Below are 24,847 nucleotides of genomic sequence, written 5' to 3'. Positions count from 1 at the left end.
CTGACTGTTATTTCTATTTGTAAGATTGGATATTCTAAATTGTTGCATGTTATTGTATTGCTGATGTATAATATAGTAACGTTATTGGGCAACCATTGGTAATTAATTACTGGTTTATATTGTACTTCTGAATATTGGAGGAATAAACAAATTTTTTTTCTGAGTTCTCTCATATGCAAATCTGCTAGTTACAAATTGATTGAAGTTCTGAAATTTGTATTAAATATTGGTTTACTGTTCGGATTTAAATTTGTAAGTTTATATCACGGGTTTTAGAAAAATATCCGGAAAGGGATATTACAAAATCAAACACTTTACGGAAATCTACAAAGCAACAAATAGACCTTCAAGGAATGATGACCAACCTCCTCAATAATAGCCCTTAGAGCTTATGTGGTCCATGGTCTAATAATCTTTCTTGAAACCAGCCTGCCCTTTAGCCCGAATACAACACCGTTCCAACTCTCTAGAAAGAATATTGTGATGAACTATAGCACAAAGTTTGGAGGTGACCTAGCATGATAGTTTTGTAATTGTTGGGATTAGAGGTTGGACCTGACTTTTGTATTGGATGAATAATGTGGTGGAGGGAAACCTTATGCGGACCACATGGTTGAAAAGGTTTAATAGGTAGTAGCCTAGAATGGTGAAGCCATGCTTAAAAAACTTCACCTGAAACTTCTCCTCATCGGCAACCCTAATGCTATTAAGGGATCTAACTGCATCTCCGATGTTCATGTGGGTGACGAGGTGGCAATAGGGGGGATAGCTTGAATGATTGGCGGGTTAGGGATATCATAAAGTGTAGAGGTATGGGCAGGCAAGGAGACATGGTTCAAATCTATTGGAAGGACAAAATTGCAGGGGAATAGAGTGTGCTAGAAGGACTTAGGGGAGTTGATGAGAGCGGCACGAAGGACCCTTCTACGTTGCAGAATAAAGAGACGCCTCTTGAGGCAGAGGAGAAGATGGTAGGAAGCTTTAAGGTGACAAATAAGGCGCAGTGAAAGAAAAGTGCAAAGCCTAATAGTGAATTTGTAATCCGTATCATACTATTTGTTAAGAGGACAAGTATTATTGGACCTGGGAGGAGCGAATAGGGTAGGGGGTGCTCATATAAGGGAAGGAGAGAAGGAAGAAAAGGTGATCACGGGGAGAAGTTGTGTGAGATGGAAGGCAAAAAGATCACGGTCCTCGTCGTTTAAATAGAAGACAATAGGAAGGGAATGGGGGCAATGGATGGGGGGAGAGGCGAGAGGTGGGCAGGGGAGCCAAATAGGATGAAAAGATGAAGGAGAGCACGATTGCCCAAGGGTATGTGGGTAGTAGAGAAGTAGTGAATAACATAGTGAGGTCTGTAGGTAAAGAAATTGGAGTCTGGAAAGAAAGGACAGCCATTCAAGTTGACCTGATCAAGGGACTTGTATAAATGAATGAGATGACGACCGTACTTAGTGAAGGGGTCTAAGGCATCATCAAAAGATCTTTGGACTACCAGAGCAAAAAGATCTATGTCCTTGGTACATATAGCATCCGAAGACCCATTATGACAAGGGGTTTGAGCAACATGATTTTGAGCATTAAAGTGACCAAGAATAAAAATTTGACCAATTGCAGTGAATTGGGAAATGCTATCATATAGGTCGGAATAGAGGTCACCATCGGTACCACTATGAATAGCATACCCCAAAGAGGCAAGAGGGAAGTAAAAAACTCCAGTGTACAGGTGGCTGAGGTGGGGTGAAGCCTAACAAATACGAACCCAAAGGAATCTAACAAAATCATCCGACAAAAACAACTAAAACCTAGCTTTGATAATGGTCCCTAATAAACGCAAGCAACCCCAATAGATCCAGAGACCCAACCATATTTCTTAGTTACATGCCTAAATGAAGACATCCGATGATATCATGTGACACTTGAAAGACAATGCATGGGGCTTTTGTGTGTTTCCATGAGAAAAAGGACATTAACAGAATCTAAAGCATCATACAGAACCCCAGAGAAGACCAAAATATCCCGCTAGTGCTCCAATGACTAACCTGCAAAGAATTATTTGTCTCTTCAACCCACTCTCACTGATCCTGAAAGCATCATTTAGCTGCATCAGTCCTAGTCGTGGTTTCCTATCTAGGGAACAAGTGTCTCTAATGACCGCTTTCAAATTCTTGATTATGATCCACTTACCCTCACGCCTTGCAGGAGTGATAAAAGCCCTTGACTGTTTCAATTCAACCACCTATGTTTTGGTAAAGTCTTCATTGAGGAAGATCTTAGTTGGCAATGGGAAGAGCTTCCTCCTAGATATGACAGCACGAAAACGATCAATTATAGAGAAAAAATGCTAGAAAAATGTTGAAAAATATCTAATCCATGCACGGTCCAAAGTGATGCTTGAAATGCCAAGTTGTTGGCTGAGAAAGGAGTTTTTGGTAGAGAGGGGATTTGGAGAAATAAAGGATAGCGCGCACACTTTCAGGTTAAGTTCTCGCGACCTTCTTGTCCTTAAATTGATTAGCTTGGAGTGTACAAGTTTTCCCTGCTCCAACAAGGTACAATATGTTGTCCTTGCAGATGAATGCAAAGGAATTTATCTGTTATTGCAATTTCTTCTTGCTTGCAATTGAGTTAAGATTGCTTACCCTTCAATTTGATAATTTCAAAGTCTCCCCATTCCATATTCACGTTGAGAAACTTCTCGAGGTCAATGCATTTAGTTGTTATTGTAGTGAGTTTACCAAATAAACCTTGTACAATTGATTGTAGTGCTAAGTTTCCTCATCCGCTTCAGTAAGTTTGCCACTGCAACAATATTAGTAGATTTCCTTTGATATGCTTGCTTCAGGGTTTATAGTGGTTGTTAAGGAAAAGGAGGGATGCAACCAGCTGTAGAGTCGACAGGGTCTGCAAATACCAAGATAGTAGAGATGCCAACATCCCTTGATGACATGGAACATGACAAGAATTGTGAAATAATGTTGGCTTTGAATTTTCTATTAGAGGTTTGTGTTACTTCATTTTAACAGAGAAAGCACGGCCACGAGTAAGTTGAAGTGATGCTAGACCAGGTAGCAAATCAGCTATTTCACAAAATGTAGCTACATGTCGCCATCTATTAGCAAAAGTCTTGACAACATGAAATAAAACTCAGCCTTGATACAAAAAGGAGCCACAAGTCGCTGTCGTTTACCAATAGAGAAACCTCTGATAATGGAACATAAACAAATCAAGGGGCAACAAATCAATCAAGGGCAAAGAAATACAAAAAAGTGGCAAAGAGCTGGCCGTCTTCGTGCTTAGACTTCGTCGTGAGCCTTTGTCGAGAATATGTAACCTGTAACAACAGATTTGCTGCGAAGCTTTGTTGTTAACCTTAGGTTGAGTGTTGTGATCTTGCGTTGCTACTAGTGAATGATCTGTGATAGTCCTGCGTTGGTGGATCCCTCTCGACAAATATTTCTGCACGACAGGATGATCTGTGATGAGAAAGATTTCCTTGCAATGCTTATCTTCTCACGATGAATTCATCTCACCAATTATTTTCTCTCAGTGAATTAGTTTACGAAAAATATTCTTTCAATGGGATGATCTGTGATAGGAAATAATCAGCTTTTTATGGGTAATGGAAGAAAGATTTTTTTGGCAAGACAAATTCAGAGAAATCAATCAGCAAGACCAAGAAAAGAAATTTAAAGCTAATGATCTTGGTGACATGAGTATCTCATTGACTCTTAGTTTTCATGCTGTTGGAAGGTTGAGAGACTGGTTGAATATTGAGGGACACTTTATTCTGTACAGAAGCCCTGTTGGTAGGTACATCTCTAGGGATCAATGGTGAATTCCAAATAGTTCAAGAAATTATGGGCAGTTGCGGTTTATGAAGCCTAAATTGAGATATGTTCTTTCTTGGTGGTCTTTGCTTGTATAACTATGTCACACTCTAGGAGGAAATAGCTCAATTATGAACACATCATGTAAAATATATACAGCAAAGCAACTGCTCAACACAAAACCTTGGCCAAGACAATCCAAAGTGTACATTGTAACATGAGTTGGATATACCCAAGATGCTCCTCCTCCAGTATCCATAGCCCACCAAATAACTTTCTTTGCTTTTATCACATTCATGATGGATTTATCGGTTTCTCTCTCAAGGGTTTTCTAGAGATTTAAAGGGTGGCTTCCAACTAGCACACCCTTTAGTGCCTATGTAATTACATTTATACGCACCCTTTAATGGTTTTACATGTTAGTTGATGTTCAGACAGATTATTACAGACAAGCTACTCCATATAATGTTCACACAGATTATTATAAATACAGGCTAAGGCAGTCGTTATCTATTGGTGGTGCTTATCACAAGAGCTGAGAGACACGTATCCAACTTAATATTATACAGTGATCCAGTTTGTCAGTGAGATATGCTTCGGTAGCAATTCAGTCTGAAACAGTGACATTCATATTCAATTTGTTTGGTGAAAAACAAAAATAAAAGAAGGATGTGGCATATCTTACCAGTAAAGCACTTCAATATAATGAAAATTGTATAATACAGTGATGTTAAAGATTGAGTGGTTGAGGGAAAGCAAGAGTTAAAATGCACAAAATTGTTTGATCAAATTGTGGCCAAAGATATGATTAAGGGACACTTCAGCAAATCTAATAGCTGCATTCATTGTGGGTTGGTGATAAGTCAATGATGGAGATTACATGACAAACATATACACAGCCCTCAATATGGCTATAAAAAACCGTATATGATTGTTCTCAGCGATAACATATTTAAAAAATACTACATTTTGTTCATACCATTCGAATAGAGTGAGCTATATATATGCAGAGATAAATAGTCATAGATTGATCCTACAGCAGTGAAGGTTCATAAAGAGACGTTTGTTACAGTCATAGAAAGGTATGTGTGTTGCAGCGATAAACCAAGAACCCCCAGGAGGTTTTCCAAAGACAGAAGACGGAGAAGTCAAACTCAGAGATGCAGAGTTTAATGGTCAAACAACAGCAATCTCATTATATGAACTCACTTGAACGAACATATTAAAGACTAAGACTGTATTTTTGTTCTGGAAGTTAGTGATTAAGTGCATTGACCATATGGAGTGAAACATATGCATTTAGTAAGTGCTGTGCGATAATGAAGGGAAATTGTTCAAATATCAAGTACCAATGAATCATGATGGAATTCAGTCAATAGCAGCGATATGATTCACTGAGAGTCTTGAATAGAAAATATGTATTGCATAGAGAGCACAACAGAATATGTTGGTCAATGGTGATACCGTACAGTCATAGCGAACAGTCTTATGGGATGTTGTCTGAAATTCTCCAGCTTCAAACAAATAAATAAAGGAATAAACAATAAACTGCGATCCCAGTCAGAGATGATATACAGCAATATATAAGTGGTTTTCATGGTTCCTTAAGGACGTTGGTGATGTGTCTCCCCATGTCACACAATAATGGATATAAAGAGCGAAACATTGGAATAATAATGAGCCTTCAGAAAAATATAAGTGCGTGTTTGTTGGAAGACAAATGATGGAGTGTTTATGGCAGAACGGGGTTGATCAATAACCGAAAATAGTTTTGATAAATCAGCATGATGCCCACGGTGTTTGAAAACATGTTATTTAAATCTCCTGAAAGGGCTTGTTTAAAACCACAAATTATTTGACACGTCAGTTAAAACTAAACAATTAATAAATAAAACATACGACACATCCTTTAAGTAAATGAGATATAAATATATATCACATTATTGACAAATAGAATAAGAAATAAGCAGTGAAGCAAGCAGTAAAAAAAATGGAAGCTCAACAGATAAAAGAGAAAAGGAGTAGATGTTTTATGCAGTCTTGGTAGACTGAATATTGTAAATGAAGCACAAACTATTTGTACTTATTTCTCAAATTAAATGCAAGAGCCCTGTTTTTTTTATTCATCTTGAAAATCAAAGCTCAAAGTATCGTTCAGATTCATCCCCTGTGATTATTGACTTTAAAATCAATTGCTACTAACAATAAAGAAGTTGATTTCAATAGGAGTCTTTGATTATCAGGATTTTCATATGAAATGTTGTCTATGTAAATTTTCTCTAATTGGTTTTCGAAAGAATTTAAATTCGATTAGACTAAGGTTTGTGTTGCCAATTGAAGTTTCAGCTATAAAGTAGTGGATGGTATAAGCGCTGGCTCTTAGGGTGGTATATAAGGATTTGGAGAAAGTTTGACTCTATTTACCCAAGATAGGATAAGGGATTGGTCTTCAATTTATTTCGTGAAAGTGGGTTGATGTCTGAAGTTTTGAAGTTCAGTATTCTGCCATATCCATAACTTACAAGCACTATTTCATTCATTTAAATAATATTCATTTCACAAGTAAAAATACCAAAGCATTAATATAACTTTATTTTGAAAAAATACCAAAGCATTAATATAACTTTATTTTGATTGAGTTTAACAATTTTTGCCAACTTAAGAATTCACAAGATTTAAATTCGCTAAAGAAAAGCTTTGAACCAAGTCATAAGGGTTTGAGGAAGGTTCACCCGCGTAGGTTTAGCGAAGTCTAAAGTGCAGGGGAATTAAATAAGAAGGTTATTGTCGTTCCTTGGCAAAAACAGATTGTGTAATCTTATTCGAGAACTGGCAAAGCTCTTGGATTTCCAATTTGTGGTTTTTGGAACCAATAGATTGGTGACTCTGCTGGGGAGAGTTGCTCACAATGTATGTTGTGAAGTTACCCATAATTTCAAATTTCATATATCAGAATCAGAAAAGAGTTGTATCAATTTGTTTGGAAGCACACTTTGTTGGAAGCGAGAACTCTAAAGACCAACAAATCAATATATTCCTCGAAAGAGGTGGCAACTCTATTCAGACAATGATCAGTGACTCTATTGAGGGAAAAGACTCAGAATGAGATGATATATTTTTCTTTTGAAAAGAAAACTATTTTATTTCAAAATGTATCAATCATTTAAAAGAAAACTTTTTATTCCAGATGGCATCAGGCCGTTGGATCTTCAAAGATTTGATTGTAAACCTAGGAAATTGTTCCCGAAGCTTTCACAACTTGTACGAAAGTTCCATGGAGAATGTGATGAATCAACACTTCGACATTTGGGTGCATTTTATACATTTGTAGAAGATTATGATATTTGTGTAGAAGATTAGGTGATGAAGCTATTTGTTAGGACAAGACAAGCAGATGAATCATTACCTACACAAAGTATCTCATCTTGGAAAGAATTTGAATAATAATTTTTATATGAATTTCATGATGGAATTAAGGAAGATAACATGTTTTATGAACAAGATGAAAATCAAAATTGCTGCATGGAAGATGCTAACATGTCTCTACTTGATGACTTTTTCATTTTAGAGAGATTTGAAGGGGAGTCTCCTACACAATTATTAATGAGAATGGTAAATATATATCAGATGCACGAAATGAATTCATAAGAAAAGTCAAATAATTGGGGATCTTAGATGAGCTTAGCTTGGATACATTGCTTAAGATTATGGAGCAGGACTATTGTGAATCAAATCATGTTGCAGAGTTAGAGGACAAAACTTTAGATCATAATGAAGTAGAATATAAATGTAATGATCTTTATGCAGAAGATAATGAATGCAAGATCGAAGATGTATATGACTTAAGTGATGTTTTAGATGCAGGAGAAGTTGTAGATCAGATGGAGGAAGAGCCTATCAGTGGTGAAATATGCATGGCAGCAGCTGACATCAATAATCACAAGGAAGAAGATATTCTTAGTTATGAGCAAATCACAATCTTATTAGACATGGACTATGAAAAACATGTTGAGAAAAATGGTCCAAATTTTTTCCGGATCCACTGGAACAAACAAATTAATGGATCAATGCATATTCAGGGTGTAGTAGATGAAGGAGATGATAATTTCCAGGAATCAAATAGTGAAGATGAAATAGAACTTCATACGGTATTTGAACATGAGGAATTTTCTGGAGATAATATTAAGGAAGATATCAATCTTGTTGATCAAGCAAATGATGATTCTCAAAAGGATGAATTTAATAAAGGTATACAATTTGCTGATATCTTGTGTAATGAAACACCTGATGATCTAGATAAAATCTCTCATGGAGGTATGCTTGAATTCTCTATGTTCCTAAAGTCATTGTTTGAAAAGGAAGCAAAAGAAGATACGTATGAGTTCTTTATGTTCTCGAATCCATTATTTGAAGACAATTTTCTATGCAATCAATTCCATCAGCATCATGATGAAGATGGCAGGCCTAATGATAATTTTGAAGTTGATAAAACTCATGATATAATCTCCAGTTCATCCTATGAGAAGGAATTATATCAAACATGTGAAGATAAGATAAAATCAGACATACACAATGAGGAGAATGTGTTGAAGAATAGTTCTGAAAATTATCCAAGTGTCCCATCTGATCAAATTCTTGATAAAACAGAAGTAATATTTCCTAAATATGAGTTATTTTCAAAACCTTTTTGTGAGGCATAACAATATTTGGAGTATGGAGATGGGGCAAATTGTGTGTAAGAAGACATCCAAGCAGGGAAAATTAATCTACATGCCTGTATAATTGATCAAGCACATGATTATAGGGACTTTTCATTCAACAAAGACTGCAGTGCACCTGATGACTTATCTAGGGCAAGGCAAAAGTCAGGTACCAAAGACTACATTAATGAAGCGGAACCAATAAGTATTGTCCACAAGGGTGATGCATCTAATACAACAAGTCACCAAGTGTTTCGGCTAAATGATTATGATATTTGTTTCTTTTTAAATACTCTTGGTGATAAGGAAAAGGCAAATTCTGATCCTAAGCAGGTGATGAAGGGAAAGCATACCACAATCAGAAGGAAGGAGTTATTGCATGATCAAAATGGGATGTTCGATAGAGGAAAGGATCAATGTTCACTTTTGGGGGGCCTAGGGCCACACAATTCTACTTTGCATCAGGTTAGGTATGGTCTGCTTCTCGAGAGATAACTGCAATCTCATTATGCCCACAGGGGGCATAGGGGGCATATGTCCTCAACAAGAGCCTTAATTTTTTCTAAAATTAGGGCCTCCCTTTACGAAATAATGTTGAAGACTTGATGAAGTATTGTCGTTGATGTATAAGGATTTCATGATCAATAACAAAACTATAAATGTCAGCATCATCAATGTCAAAGGTATGAGAAGCCAGTGCTATACCCGGAGGAGTCTTTAATGTGTAAGAAACAATGTCTGAAGTTATAACGAATATAATGAAGATGCTTGACATTTTGATCATAATGAATAAGTCAGATTCTAGAGAATGATCAATTATATAAGTTGTTAATATGAAGTCTTGGTTTCTGTCCGGAATTAGCATAAAAGAAATGACATGATGAAGGACAATCATTGATACATATGGCAATATGTATGAGGTTTTCATGGTTCCTTAAGGTCATCGGGTGATGTGTACGCCCACGTCACAAAATATTGGATATAAAGAGAAAAACATTGGAATAATAAGGAGCCTTGAGAAAAATATCGAGTGCGTGTTTGCTGAAAGACAAAATGATGGATTGTTCATGGCAGAATGGGGTTGATCAATAACCAAAAATAATTTTGATAAATCAGCATGATGCCCACGGTGTTCGAAAACATGTTAATTAAATCTCCTAAAAGGGCTTGTTTAATAAAACCACAAATTATTCCATACATCAATTAAGAATAAACAATTGATAAATAAAAGATAGGACTTTTCGGTTTGAAAAGTCGCACCCTCTGAGTAAACGAGATTTAAATATATATCGCATTACTAACAAATAGAAAAAGAAATAAGCAGTGAAGCAAGCAGTAAGAACAATAGAAGCACAACAGATAAAAGAGAAAAGGAGTAGATGTTTAATGCAATCTTTGTGGATTGAATATTGTAAATGAAGCACATACTATCTGTACTTATTTCTTAGATTTAATGCAAGCACCCTGTTTTTCTTTATTAATCTTGAAAATTGAAGTTCAAAGTATTTTTCAGATTTATCCCCTGTGATTATTGATTTTAAAATCAATTGCTACTAACAATAAAGAAGTTGATTTGAATACGAGTCTTTGATTATCAAGATTTACGTATGAAATGTTGTCTATGTAGATTTTTTCTACTTGTTTTTTCAAAGAAATTAAATTCAATTAGACTAAAGTTTGTGTTGCCAATTGAAGTTTCAGCTATAAAGTAGTGGATGGTATAAGCATAGTCTCTCAGGGTTGTATATAAGGATCTGGAGAAAGTTTGATGCTATTTACCCAAGATAGGATAAAGTGTGTTGATGTCTGAGGTCTTGAAGTTCAGTATTCTGTCATATTCATAACTTATAAACACTATTCTTTTTATTTAAATAATATTCATTTGACAAGTAAAAATAGCAAAGCATTCATATAACTTTATTTTGATTGAGTTTAATAATTTTTGCCAACTTAAGAAATGACAAGATTTGAATTTGCTATGGAAAAGCTTTGAAACAAGTCATAAGGGTTTGCAGAAGGTTCACCCACCTAGGTTTAGTGAAGCCTAAAGTGCAGGGGAATTAAATCCAAAGGTTATTCCTGTTCCTTGGCCAAAATTGATTGAATAATCCTATTAGAGAATTGGCAAAGCTCTTGGATTTCCAATCTGTGGTTTTGGGAACCAACACAAGGGACAATTGACTTTTCTATCACTATTAACCCTTTAGGTTAAATTTCCATCACATGGTTCAATTGCACAATTTCTTAGAGATGCAAAACTTTACTTACCAAACTTAAAAACTTTCAGATTTCTCTAAGTCTTAAAACCCTTTGTAAACCCCAATTTTTTTGAAGGGGCATTCAGTTTATTTAATTTTTGTAGCTGACCAGTTGTTGTCAGTCATAATCAGTTAAGGTACCCATCGATTTTTCCATTGTCAAATTGCTCAACCCCTTGTTTGAACCAACTTCCTAGTTTTACAAGCAATTTAAAAAAAAAAATCATTTAAGTTGGTGGCTTGTCGTCATTTCACAAAAGCATATTTTGGTCAATTATCATTGACTGGAAAATGAAAAAGGCAAATATTGATGGTGGGGTGTACAACTTGAAGACTATGTTTTTTTGCCATTTCGTAGAGGGGTGATACACCCTTTCTTTTTTTGCGAAATTGAAAAGAGGGTTTTTAAAATCGAGTGGTAGGGTCCACAAAAATAGATATTGGCTTGTCACTGTTTTGTAAGGATGCAAAAAGATCAACATCTGTGACTATGGAACGACGAATTGAGGACACATCTTGAAGTAGGTAGTTAAGACAATGACCTTTTCCATTTTGCAAAGGGCTTGTTGAGGTCCAATTTTATTTTTTGCGAAATGCTGCCACGTGGATGGTTGGTTAATGACAGTTAAAGGAAAGAAGTTTGTCGCTATTTTTTTTGCAAAGATGTATTTGGGTCAATATTCATTGATTGGGAAACAACGAAAGGAAACCAAATGAAATGGTGGTTCCAAGCTTATACTAATGGCTTTTTCCATTTCTCAAGGATACAAACATGTCAATCTTTTTTGACTAAAACATAGAGAAGGGAAGGTTTATTTGCTGTTTCGCAAAGGCATGGTGGGCCCGATTGTTTGCCTTCTGCAAAATAGCAATAAGGGTTTAATGCCAATTTTTTTGCTGTTTCGCAAAGGTGCATTCTAGTCAAAACATTTTGACCACAAAACAATGAAAGGTGCTTAAAAAGTGAAGCAAATAAGCAAGTAGGGCTTGTGGGCCACATGTTTTGATTTCGTTGGCCGAGGTCGTTGACCTTTTCTAACCGGTGAGGTAGTGTCTTAGTATTTGAATATCAACAGTCAATGGGACCACCATGGTTTCCTAATGGTCTATAATAGTGCGATGGGATCTAGATTGATTGTTTAGTTGATTAGAATGATTGTGAAGGTTCTTTTTGATGAAGATATGTGGATTTGGGCCACGGGTGTCCATGTTCAACTAACTGCCATAGGGTTTTTGCATCTAGGATTTTTCTCCTTAATGTTGATGGAAGTATCCATGAATATTGCCTACTTTTCAATCACTCTTTCTCTATTTTTCGACATTTGATCCACTCTCATAATGCCATATTCTATTGCAGATGCAACTTGAATTTTTTTGTTCAAATCAAATGTACAATTCTTTAAATATGAAGACTTTTGAAGACATACTTACTGCTTCAAGTTGGAGAGGTGGCCTTGTTCATTGTAGGTGATTTTTTTTTTAATGTAGAGCGATCAATTTTCAGTCCTTTTTGTCATTTCAAATGTTTTGAGATCATGTCTCTGATCTTCTCTCTTGGTCATCTATTTTATAGGCTCAACCTTAGTTGAGGGTTTGAATTCCATGTCTAACAAGAGCTATGCTTGATCTATAAAGACAAAGTTTGTACATATCTTCTAGGTTCTCCGATTCTATGTAGTAGGTTAGGCTTTGTAGTTGTAATTTCCTTTTGCCTTGTGTGAATAAAAATATTTTCTTTTGCCTCTTCAAACAATCAACTATCTAGAGTATTTCCTTGCCTTGTATTAAATGATTTCCTTTTTTATATTTAGCTTATATATTGCGTTAGACCTTCCTAGTAATTGTTTTGTGGATGCCTTTTCTTGCATCTATAATTCATGTTTGTTCTTGGGATAGAATTGGATTTAAGAGCTATGCATATTAAGGATTTTGTTGGTATTAAGTGCTGTCATAGGCAAAGAGCAACGCTAGATCAATTCTGGTGCATCAACCCCATTCCCTTTCCGCATATCCTTCTTCCCTTTCCCTCAAAAGTTAGGAATATCAGGTGCACCTTGTTTGTAAAGAAAGCCATCCTTCTTCAAAGACTCAACCTCACATTTTAAGTCCCATGCTTGGAGGTTGTTTCCATGTTTCACAAGGTTGTATAGGTCATTCAGACTATCACCTCGCAGCTCTTAGATTGTAAGGGTTATTTGCTGCTTCCTCTTCTTTAATTCCATTTGACTCCTTTGCCTTTTTTTAAGTATTTACAAAGGCTTTTATGAGAAAATTGTATGAATGGGGAAATAATCCCATAGTAGAGTCAGCATTGGTTAACAAAGGGACTAGTTTTGGTAGGGATCTTGGTTTAGGGTCATGCGTCCATGAATTTTTTTTTGTTGTTGTGTACATTTTGGGTGTGCCTTACAAAATGATTGTGTGTGCACATGTGGGTGTTGCGGGAGAGGCAGGGTATGGGTATGTGTATGCACATACACATACACATCTAATATTTTAGTTTATTTTATTTTAATTTTAGCAGATCACAATGTTAAAATATTTAATTATTATTTTTTAGTAATAGTTATTTTATTTAATATTAATTTATGTTAAACCAATTTTAATATTTTTTGATTCATTAAATGCAAAGATTTTAGCATGGCATGTACTAGATGAGGCCACAATTATGGAACTAATGCTCGATATGAATTCACAACAGAACAACCCAAACCCATGAGCATGTTGGCCATACAAGGGCACAGAGTTCATGTCCATGATAGCTAGGATGCAGGGTTCATGAGCACACCACTCTAGTGTTAAGAATCTAACCTAGATAATCCACAGGTCTAATGGTGCAGATCGTACTTGGCTCGTCTCCTTATATATTCTCAATGAATGGCATTTGTAATAATTTATATATGCTCTCTAGGTGCTGGCGATCTGGAGGTAAATATTTAGTTTGTCCTTGACTAATCTTAGTTAGACCTAACTAACATTTGCATTATGGTCGCCAGCTTAGGGATAATTAATTATTAGCCGAGGGTTATGTCCCTTAAGGGACATACCCTCTAGGAGAATATAATAGGTAGGTTATGAATGTAGTTTGGAGAGACACAGAAAACATACAGTGTGATCTTCAAGCATTCGTATTCCCACGGGTTCATAGTAGCATTTTCATCACTCAAGTTTGTGAATACAATCAGTATCTGCAGTTGTCATATATATCCGCCTATATAGACCTGAACATACGAATTGTATCAAGGTTCATTCTAAGCCTAGCTCGGTTCTGATCTTGAAGTCTGATTTAAGTCTAAGAATCTACAGAACTGTACATGGTATTAGAGCCTTGTTATCAGATATAGGGCTCTGCAGATTTTCAATTATCAGACCTGTTTATATTCAATAGTTGTCTTCCAATGGCATATACAATAAGGCTTGAGGACAGATTCAATGGAAAGGAACACTTTGAAGCATGGAAATTTAGAATACTGATGATTTTAGAAGAAAATAATGTTAAACAATTTGTTGATGGAGCATCCAAACAGCCACTAGTTGAACCTCACAAATCCATGTGGACCAATGGAAATAGAAAAGCCATTCAAATCATTTTGGATGGTGTTAAGAATGATATCGTATCTATGCTTACGAAACACCAAACTGCCTACGATATGATGAACATATTACGGAATGCATTTGAAATAAATAATGCAACTAGGGTCCTTGCATTAAAAAGACAATTGAATCACATCTAAATAAAGAAAGGAGAATTAATAAACTCTTATTTCCTAAGAGTTGCTGGTATTAGAGATGAATTGTCAAGCATAAGAACCATCATTAATGACACCGAACTAATGCTCATGGCCATAGATGGTTTGTCAGAATCATGGGAAACTTTTGCACAAGGAATAAGTGCTAGAGATGAACTTCCGGACTTTAACAAGCTCAAGAATGGTTGTCTTCAAGAAGAGTCAAGAAAGCTACAGAAAGGAGGAAAACCAAAAGTAGAAGATGAAGAACTTCACGTTCTTAATGCAAACTCCTATAAAGGCAAGAAAAAGAACTTAAAGAAGAAAGGGGGAAATCAGAAGAATGGAAAGCCCAAGAAAGATCTATCTAAAATAAAGTGTTTCAAATGTGAAAAATTTGGACACTATAGATCTAATTGTCCAGAAAACTCCAAACAATAGGCAAATTGTACAAATGTTGTTAGAGAAGAAGAAACTTATGATCTGGAGAATTGTGTTTTGTATTCCTCTTTATCAAATGAAATCTCAAATAAGGCATGGGCAATAGATAGTGGATCTTCCAGGCATATAACTGGATACAAAGAAACCCTAGATTCCTTAGCAGAGAAAGTTAACAGTGAAGTTACTATTGGTGATAACTTTGCACACTCAGTTGAAGGAATTGGAAACTGCACTTTGAAACTAAAAACAGGAAATACTCTTCTTCTTAAAGTTGTACTCTATGTACCAGGGATTAAAAGAAACCTAATCTCTATAACAACACTTGAAAATGATGGACACAATGTGGCGTTTGTAGATGGCAAAGTATTAACTTGGGCTAAAAACTCTTCCATCAAGAAAGCTAAATTAATTGGTCAAAGAAAGGGATATTTGTATGAATTGAATATAGAATTCAGTCGATCCATTCAAGCCCTAGTTCACGAAGCTAAAGATTCAAACAAAATATGGCACAGAAGATTAGGGCACCTAAACTTTAAAACCCTATCTACTATGGAAAAGATGGTCACCGGATTACCAAAATTAAACAAAGATCACTCTAATATTTGCAAAGGGTGTGCCCTGGGTAAAAGTACTAGAAGTCCTTTTCATGATAGTACTAGAAAAACAAATAATGTACTAGAATTAATTCATTTAGATTTATGTGGACCCATGTCCGTTCCCTCCCGTGGAGGATTCTGGTATTATGTCTTGTTCATAGATGACTTCTCTAGGAAAACATGGATTTAATTTTTAAAATGCAAAGAATCATAAGAAATCTTACAAAGATTTAAAGAATTCAAAGCATTAACTGAAAATTTTTCAGGACATAAAATTAAAACCCTTAGAACAGATAATGGAGGAGAATATACCTCAGACTTGTTTAAATTTTATTGTAAAGAATCAGGGATCAAGAGGGAGTATACTATTCCTTATAACCCTGAACAAAACGGGGAAGCTGAAAGGAAAAACATGACAATTATAGAAAGCTGCTAGGGCTATGATTTTTGACCAAAATCTAGAATACTATCTTTGGGTAGAAGCCTCTTGTATTGCTGTATACATTCAAAACAGAAGCCCTCACTCCTATCTTAAAGATAAGACCCCTGAAGTAGTATTTACTAAAATAAAACCTAATATAAGTCATCTCAAAATCTTTGGATGTCCTGTATACATTCATGTTCCAAAGGAAAAGAGAACCAAATTAGAATCATCTGGGAAGAAAGGTATTCTTATAGGGTATAGTGAAACTTCTAAAGTATATAGAATTTTCATACCTGGAAAAAAAACTATTGAACTAGTAGAGATGTAATTTTTGAGGAAGATCTTGCATTCAAAAGAGCCTTAAGTTCCAATGAACCTTCTCCTTTATCAAATTCTGAAAGAATTAGTGAATCTAAATCTCAGAGGGAGAACCTAGAAGAGGTCGAAAATGAAAATATGAACATTGAGGAAAATTCAAACAAAAGACCACTTTGGGTCATAAAAACAGTTGAAGCAGCTCAAGATTTTGCTGCATCTCAGGATCAGTTAGAGAAAGTAAAAGACCTAAAAGATTCTCTGGTTATACAAGAAATATGATTGATTTATCCAAGACAGAGCCAACCAATCCTTCTGATGCTATTAAACATCTGGCTTGGAAAGAAGCAATGATAGAAGAATATCAATCAATTATGAAAAATGATGTTTGGGAAATAGTTCCAAGACCAAAAGGAAAGTCCATTGTTTCTTCCAAATGGACATTCGAGATGAAGCATGCAGCTGATGGGAGTATTGAGAAATATAAAGCCAGATTTGTAGCCAGAGGTTATTCTCAGAAAGAAGGGATTGATTATGAAGAAACCTTTGCTCCTGTTGCCAGATATACTACCATTCGAGCTGTCTTAGCAATTGCCGCATCTAAGGGATGGAAGGTACATCAGATGGATGTAAAGTCAACATTTCTCAATGGAAAGGTTTCAGAAGAAGTCTATCTGGAGCAACCAGAAGGATTCAAAACCCATGATCCTAACGCGTTTGTATGCAGACTCAAGAAAGCTCTTTATGGGCTTAAATAGGCTCCCAAGGCTTGGTATGAAAGGATTGATAAATATCTTAACGGTTTAGGATTCTCTAAGAATGAAGCCGATCCAAACTTATATTATAAAAGAGATAAAGATGGTATGGTAATATTGATATTATATGTTGATGATTTATTAATCATAGGTGATGATCATCTTATAGATTAGTGCAAGAAAGATTTAACCAAAGAATTCGAGATGAAAGACTTGGGTCTTCTTCATTACTTCCTAGGATTGGAAGTACAACAGAATGCTGATAGTATCATACTGAATCAAGGAAAGTACACTTAAAATATTTTGAAGAAATTTGGAATATGGAATTGCAAGTCTATGTCTTCTCCAATGGAGACCAATTTGCATAAACTTAAAGAAGCAGCTGCAGAATCACCTCCAATAGATTCTACTCTTTACAGGCAGATGATTGGGTCCCTGATGTACCTAGTAAATACAAGACTTGATATTACTATGCTGTTCATGCCTTAAGTCAGCTTATGTGTGAACCTAAGGAGATTCACCTAGTTGCTGTTAAACACATTATGAGATACCTACAAGGCACTCTTAATTATGGACTTAAATATGATAAAGTTGCTTTAGACTTGCATGGATTCATTGATTCAGATTTGGTTGGAAGTGTTAAAGAGAGGAAAAGCACTTCAGGATGCTGTTTCAGTTTAGGATCAGCTATGATTTCATGGATATGCAGAAAGCAGTCTTCAGTAGCTCAGAGCTCCACAGAAGATGAATACATTGCAACAGCAATGGCCTCTCAAGGAGCAGTATGGCCGAGGAAGTTACTTGTGGGATTATTTGGGCAAGCGATGAATCCTAGAATCATTCATTGTGATAATCAGAGTTCCATCAAGCTCTCAGTGAATCCAGTTTTCCATGATAGATCCAAGCATATTGAAATTCTTTACCATTATGTAAGAGATATGGTAGACAGGAATTCTGTTAAATTGGAATACATTTGTACTGCAAATATACTCACCAAACCTCTATCTAGAGTAAAGATAGAACATTTCAGAAAGAGACTTGGTATGGTTGAGTTATAATTCATTTGTACTCTTTGATTATTAATAAAATAATAAATTTTATTTTGTCAGGCTATTGACTGTTATGGGCTCCACCATATGTAATCATTATTTAAGAGGTGACGATCTCTGAAATAATGAATACTTGTGCAAAAGGCATTATGAGAGGTGACGATCTCTTAGATAATGTCCTAATAGTAGATTTTACTGTAAGATCCAGGATAATTTTAGATTGCTATGTTCATGGGTCACAAATTGGATAAAGGAAGAATTCTAGAAATTCTTCAGGTTTATCCTGTATTCTGGTAGATCTTAAATTTAGGATCTAGTTGTGATTTAGAAATACCACTATCTATGAGTCACAACATGTGTCTTATCACTAGTAACAATGATTTGTCATATCACAGGTTTAGTAATATGACTTTGTATCATGTGTTCTATGATACTACGTACTAAGAAGAGATAGACAGATATAGAGTATTAATTCTTACTTAACATCTTTATTGATGTTGCTAGATATGATATCTCTCTATAGGATTATCAGGGTAAGAGGGAGTGTTAAGAATCTAACCTAGATAATCCACAGGTCGAATGGTGCAGATCGTACCTGGCTCTTCTGCTTATATATTCTCAGTGAATGACATTTGTAATAATTTATATATGCTCTGTAGGTGCCGGCATTCTGGAGGTAAATATTTTAGTTTCTCCTTGACTAATCTTAGTTAGACCTAACTAACATTTGCATTATGGTCGCCGACTTAGGGATAATTAATTATTAGCCAAGGGTTATGTCCCTTAAGGGACATACCCTCTAGGAGAATATGATAGGCGGGTTATGAGTGTAGTTTGGAGACACACAGAAAACATAGAGTCTGATCTTCAAGCATTCGTATTCCCACAGGTTCATAGCAGCATTTTCATCACTCAAGTTTGTGAATACAATCAGGATCTGCAGTTGCCATATATATCCGCCTATATAGACCTGAACATATGAATTGTATCAAGGTTCATTCTAAGGCTAACTCAGTTCTGATCTTGAAGTCTGATTTAAGTCTCAGAAGCTGCAGAACTGTACATCCAGTTAGGGCATAGAGCCCAAAAGAACACTCGCTTAGTGAGGGCTTGGTACATGCACAAATACCCGTGGAATCATTGACATGAACTCGCAATGATTCAGAACTTGCGAGCATACTAGATCAACAGAGGCACAATCTTGCAATCACAGTAGCCCAACAAGGTTTGAATCTTGGTGGCAATGCAACAATGCTACAACTTTATCACCAGAGTATGTGATGAAAATCTAGCCAAATCTAGCCATAGATTCGATAGCTACAGATTGAGACCTAGAAGTGAAAGGTGGGGCAGGAACATAATGATTTAGGGAATTCGATGCAAAAGTAGTAGTGTGCACGCACATACACTTTAAAGGAACACCCTTTACTAAAATCCTATTTCCTTTCCTACCCCTAGATTTTAGCAAGATTTGGGTTAAAATTTCAAAACCTGTATTGTGCAGCATCCAGTATAGCTGCAAAAATCATATTTTTTGGGTATGTGCGGGTTTATTTTTTGATCTGTCTCTGCATTGTACTGTATGTAGTTCAGTAATGGGTATCGCAATATCTGAACTTGGGGAGTGGATGGTTTATATGGCGATATTGCTGAAGAGCTTTGTCAATCAGCAGCAAATGGTAAATTGCACCAAAAGCATTGTCAAATAAAGTGACAAAAGTTGTATGGGAGCACTAGGAGTGAAGTTAAAGGCTGGAAATCACCAAATAGCAGATCCAGTGACTGAAATAGTTCGCAACAGAAACATTTGAACCTAGGCACACCATTGAATATGCCTGGAAATAATGATGTAAGTGCTGGTTGCAACCATTACGAGGGCTGGAACATTAAATAAAGGCACATTTTAAATAATCGGCACACATGTATTGTAGTAACACTACAGTGACATAGTAGCAAATTGAAAAATTACTTCAAATCCTCAAAATAATTTCCAAGAATTTAGCATAGTTTTGATTTCTGCGTGGAACTATCTCTATAGTATAACAGGATTTTTGTTCTTTAGATCTTCCACACTAAGTTGGAAGGATTACTGAAACAACAAAATCAGATGCTTTGATGCAAGCTTTGATTTCTCTTTTATAAGTGCTTTACTTTGGGCCCTTTTATTTATTTTTCTTTTTCCCTTAAGTATTTAAAATATTCTTTTTATTCTAAATTCAATGGCCCCTATTTGAGTTACATTTTTTGAAGTGTGAAAAACATTTTTTTATATATTACAGAGGAGCTCAAGTGGTCAGGCCCACATATATTATTTTATTTCGCTGACTCTAGCCTTTAACATATGGGAAAAGGGGACAAATTAGAGGTCTTGTGACTTGTCCGTGGATCTAATTCTGGAAAGCAGACATGACAAATACCACATACTGTACCTTATTTGAGTTTGTGGTATGCCTTTTGTTTATTCGACTTTCTTAACTTGATTGTGATGGTCCATAGGCTCTTTGATCTGCAGCTGTTATGTTAAAGGATTCTTTGGATAATCTCTTCTTGCACCTTAGTTCAGGTTTCCGTATAAAATGTATTGGGTTCTTGTGAACTGCTGAGTACTTAGTTTAAACACTTTGCAACCTCTGAGAACATTTTTATATAAAGGTTGAGTGATCCCAAGACAAATCTGTGATGGACTGTGCTAAAATTTATAAAACATAAAATAAATTGGAAAGCACAAAAGGCAAACTGGACTAACTTATCCTATTTCTGTCTGAGCTCACACATACTGTCCACAACTACTTGTACCAACCTTCCTCCTCTCCATGCTGCACATAATCCAGCCATTTAAAAACCCTTAACCTTTAAACATTCTGGTGCTTTTTGATTATTTTTAAGGGTGGCAGTGAACGTAGTATTTTAATTATGGGTGATTTTCTTTATACGTTTTGTCTTTGTATGCATGGATGTCGAATGAAGAGGAACTATACCAAGGGTCTCAAGAAAAATTGGCATCTCCTACAGTGGTACCTGTGCCCTTTTCCATACTACTATGCATCCCCTTGTTGCTTTCGGCTGATGGATAAGTTACTCATCGTGGCTCTCAATTATTAACAGTATAGTTTTTTCTCAAGGCTGGCAAGTTCACGGCTTTGGCTTTAGTTGGCTCTTTGATCTGCAGCTGCTATGTTAAAGGATTCTTTGGAAAATCCCTTGCACCTTAGTTCAGGTTTCCGTATGAAATGTATTGGGTTCCTGTGAACTGCTGACTACTTAGTTTAAACACTTTGCAACCTCTGAGAACATTTTTTTAGAAAGGTTGAGTGATCCCAAGACAAATCTGTGATGGACTGTGCTAAAATTTATAAAGCATAAAATAAATTTCAAAGCACAAAAGGCAAACAGAACTAACTTATCCTATCTCTGTCTGAGCTCACGCTTAACTTGTCCACAACTACTTGTACCAACCTTCCTCCTCTCCACGCTGCACATAATCCAGCCATTATAAACCCTTAACCTTTAAACATTCTGGTGCTTTTTGATTATTTTAATGCATATGCATGCATTTGGGGGTCATGATTTTGAATATTCAAGACAAAAATGACTCAAATACATGCATTTTTGAGCTACGTTTCTGGTAAAAACGCCCAGATATGTGGCAATTTTGATCACTTTTTGGCTCAAATAGAAGTTGTTTTGAGGTTTCAATACATATATATGCTATTGAAGAACATATTTTTGCCTTTATATTTCAAAAAAGCTTCATTTCATGCCCTCTATGAGTCACGTTTTTGCTAAAAACGCCCAGAAAATTGGGTGTTTTTTTATCAATTTTTATGCGCTTTGAAGCCACGTTTTTTGCATTTGTATCCATGCATTAGCATTTGGGGAAGTCGTTTTGCATATCCATGCCAAAAACGATCAATTTACATGCATTTTTAAACCACGTTTTTGCAAAAATGATCTAGATTTTTGCATGAAAAGAGCACGTTTTTGTCCAAAAAACTCAAAAAATGGCATTTCCAGCCCATACCTTTGGATCAATAGGGGTTGTTTCTGAGTTTGAATGCATGTTATTACCTTTGGAGACCATGTATTTGGCATTTTCATGTCAAATTCAACTCTTCATTGCTCATTAATATTTGTTGAATTGAAGTACAGGAGAAGTCAAATTATTGTTTGAGAATCCGGATTTGGAGGAGGATTGGTCTTCAAAGTCTACGAATCTTGCTATTTTGGCTTTTTGATCTCCAAGTAAGTGGACATTTCCAAACTTGCTCATGAATTCATGCGTATCTTGCTATTTGCATGCATATTATGGCTTGTTATTGCACATTTGTCCAAATATATACCATGAAAAGTGCATTTTTTCTTTAAAAATGATGAAAAGTCTCATTTCCATGTTTTTCGCTTATTTCCCAATTTCCAAATTCGAGTTTGCATATTGAAGTAGCTTGCTTGTTGACATGTTTGAGTCTTTTGCCAAAGGTATGTTTTTCTTTTGTGTTTGTTTTTGTGTTTTGTTTGTTTGCATTTCGATTTTTTGTCATTTTGAAAAAATCTCAAGAACTTGAGCACGTTTCACTTTACTCAACCTTCCACCTCTTTGTGCAAGTGCATCGTTTCATTCCATATTCGTCTTTCCATGTCAAGGCACATTGCATCCATTCCTTTCATGCGCAATTACATGCACGTACATGTAATCTCACCCTCTATTTGCGATTACATGAATCTTATCCTTTTCCCATATACATTTACATGCCATCCATCTTCCTAAGTCCCATCTTAGCCCTTCACATGTACTTTCCATATCACATCCAATTCATTGCATATGTTCCATGAGTATCTAATCAATACTCTGAATATACTGTTCCTTAGAGATCCATTTTGCCAATATTCTCATGGAGTCAGAATCCATATATTCCAACGATGGATTCAATCCCATTGAAACTTTCTTTTTGTAGCAAGTCAAGATATGCCAGGATTTCTATGAAGAATGAAGACATCTAGTAAAGATGGCATGCTTCAAATCAAAAAAGTGGTAGTTCTTTTGGTCTCCATTTACCCAATGGTTGTCTGAAAACTGGAGTTCGTGATGGAATGTGCCAAGCACATTGTTTCAAAAAAGAGAGAGTTAAAGGTATTGATGGAAAGTTTTTTCGAGTTTACATCCAAACACCATTGAGAAGGTGTTGAAAGTGTCAAAGACTCCAGAATGTGCCAATCTACAAAGGAGAATTCATGACAACTTGAGCGAGAAAAACTTGATCACATCAAGTTTTCAAATGATAACGGATAATTCATCAAAGAGAGTCAGAGGCTATTAAAAGATGTAACACCATGGTTATCAAGGTGAATTTAGTGCCACGAAAAATAGGAACTCTTGATCTTGTTATCATCTAGGATTGCATCGCCATGTTCAAGGTTCTCTAAAACAATTCCTACGATTGTTTCAATTTTTTTTATTCTTTCTTCTTCTTCTTTCATCTGTGTAATTGAAGATGACGTATTACATGAAAATGTGTAATTACATGTAATACGACTTACATGTGTAATGCCATGCAATCCAATAATTTCTCTTGTTAGTTAGACCAGGTCAAAGTTGGTTGAGTTGCTCCCACTTTTTTCTCCTCTTTTTTCTCAACTCCTTTGCCTATATAAAGGAGTGCTCTCTCATTGTAAAAATCATCTTTTGTTGTATGCAAGAAAGCTCTGCCACATTTGTGTAGGCATAAATTTGATTGTATAGTACAAATTTGGGGGAAAAGTGAATAAAAGAAGCAATTGGATTCAAAGCTTTGACTGGAAGCAATTGGGATAGAGCAAATTAGAAGCTTTGATTGTAATTTGTGCCTATTGTCTTTGATTCATGTTATTATTGTGTGTTCAATAATAGAGCGTAGTGAGTTAAGAAGCAATCGGAGCCGAAGCTTTGACTAGGAGCGGTTGTGGTAATACATAGACTACAAGCTTTGACTGTAGCTTGTATTGTTGTCTCAAATTCACGAAAGATAGTTAGAATTTCCCTACTTATGGAAGTCTTTGCACCCCAATGGTAGTGATTTTTATTATAAATTAAACAAATAAGACTTAGAGCCAAACCTGTACGCTTTCAATCAGCCTTCGAGTTGGTGTTAGTTTATCAGTATCATCGTTTCCAGCTAATAGATAGAAGTGTAGATAGAGATTTCATCTTGCCCATTACTCACTCCACGGGGAAGTGGATTCTTTTTCGAAGATTAAGAGGAACGAATATTGGTAACACCCCTTACAAAATCTCTCAACTTCCTTCTTACCTTGAGTTGATCCAAGGAACGGTGAGAAGGGGGAGCCTTCCCTTTAAGGTAGGAGAGACTTTGTCTCACACACTGTGGCTGGTCATCCTATTTTGTGACTGGATTTTACCCAAAACTCTTAGTTGCAAAATATCCACCCAACACTATTAACTAAAAGTATTCCAAAAAGGAACTCCTTATTTATCTGATGCTGGAAAAACAAAACCAAAGTTTCGAGAACCATTGGTCTCTCACATTTTGCAGGGTTTTCAAAGTGGATAAAGTGACATGAAACGTCTTAGAAAATATTTGCAGTGTTTGTGATTGATGGGGGTTCATTTGTCTTACAGATGACTTTGGCAGAAAATGTAATAACTCCTTAGTGTTAACTAAATTCAGGCAAGAGGGATCATTTGTTAATGACAAAAGCAAAAATGCAAAGTTGAATAAGAAGTTTGTGTTTTTAGGTTGGCTAGTTTATTGGCAAT

The 24,847-nt window shown here is 35.8% G+C and overlaps 1 protein-coding gene across 3 annotated transcripts in view; it reads left to right on the top strand.

Annotated features, from left to right (window-relative positions):
* The window catches only part of LOC149567066 (binding protein), a 278,549-nt gene that overhangs the window by 87,521 nt on the left and 166,181 nt on the right, over positions 1–24,847 (top strand). The window lies entirely within an intron of this gene.

Source organism: Cupressus sempervirens, chromosome 3 (genome assembly GCF_028749045.1).
Source record: "Cupressus sempervirens isolate cs-2001-9-10 chromosome 3, ASM2874904v1, whole genome shotgun sequence".
Taxonomy (NCBI): domain Eukaryota; kingdom Viridiplantae; phylum Streptophyta; class Pinopsida; order Cupressales; family Cupressaceae; genus Cupressus; species Cupressus sempervirens.
This window is presented reverse-complemented; position numbering and strand designations above follow the sequence as displayed.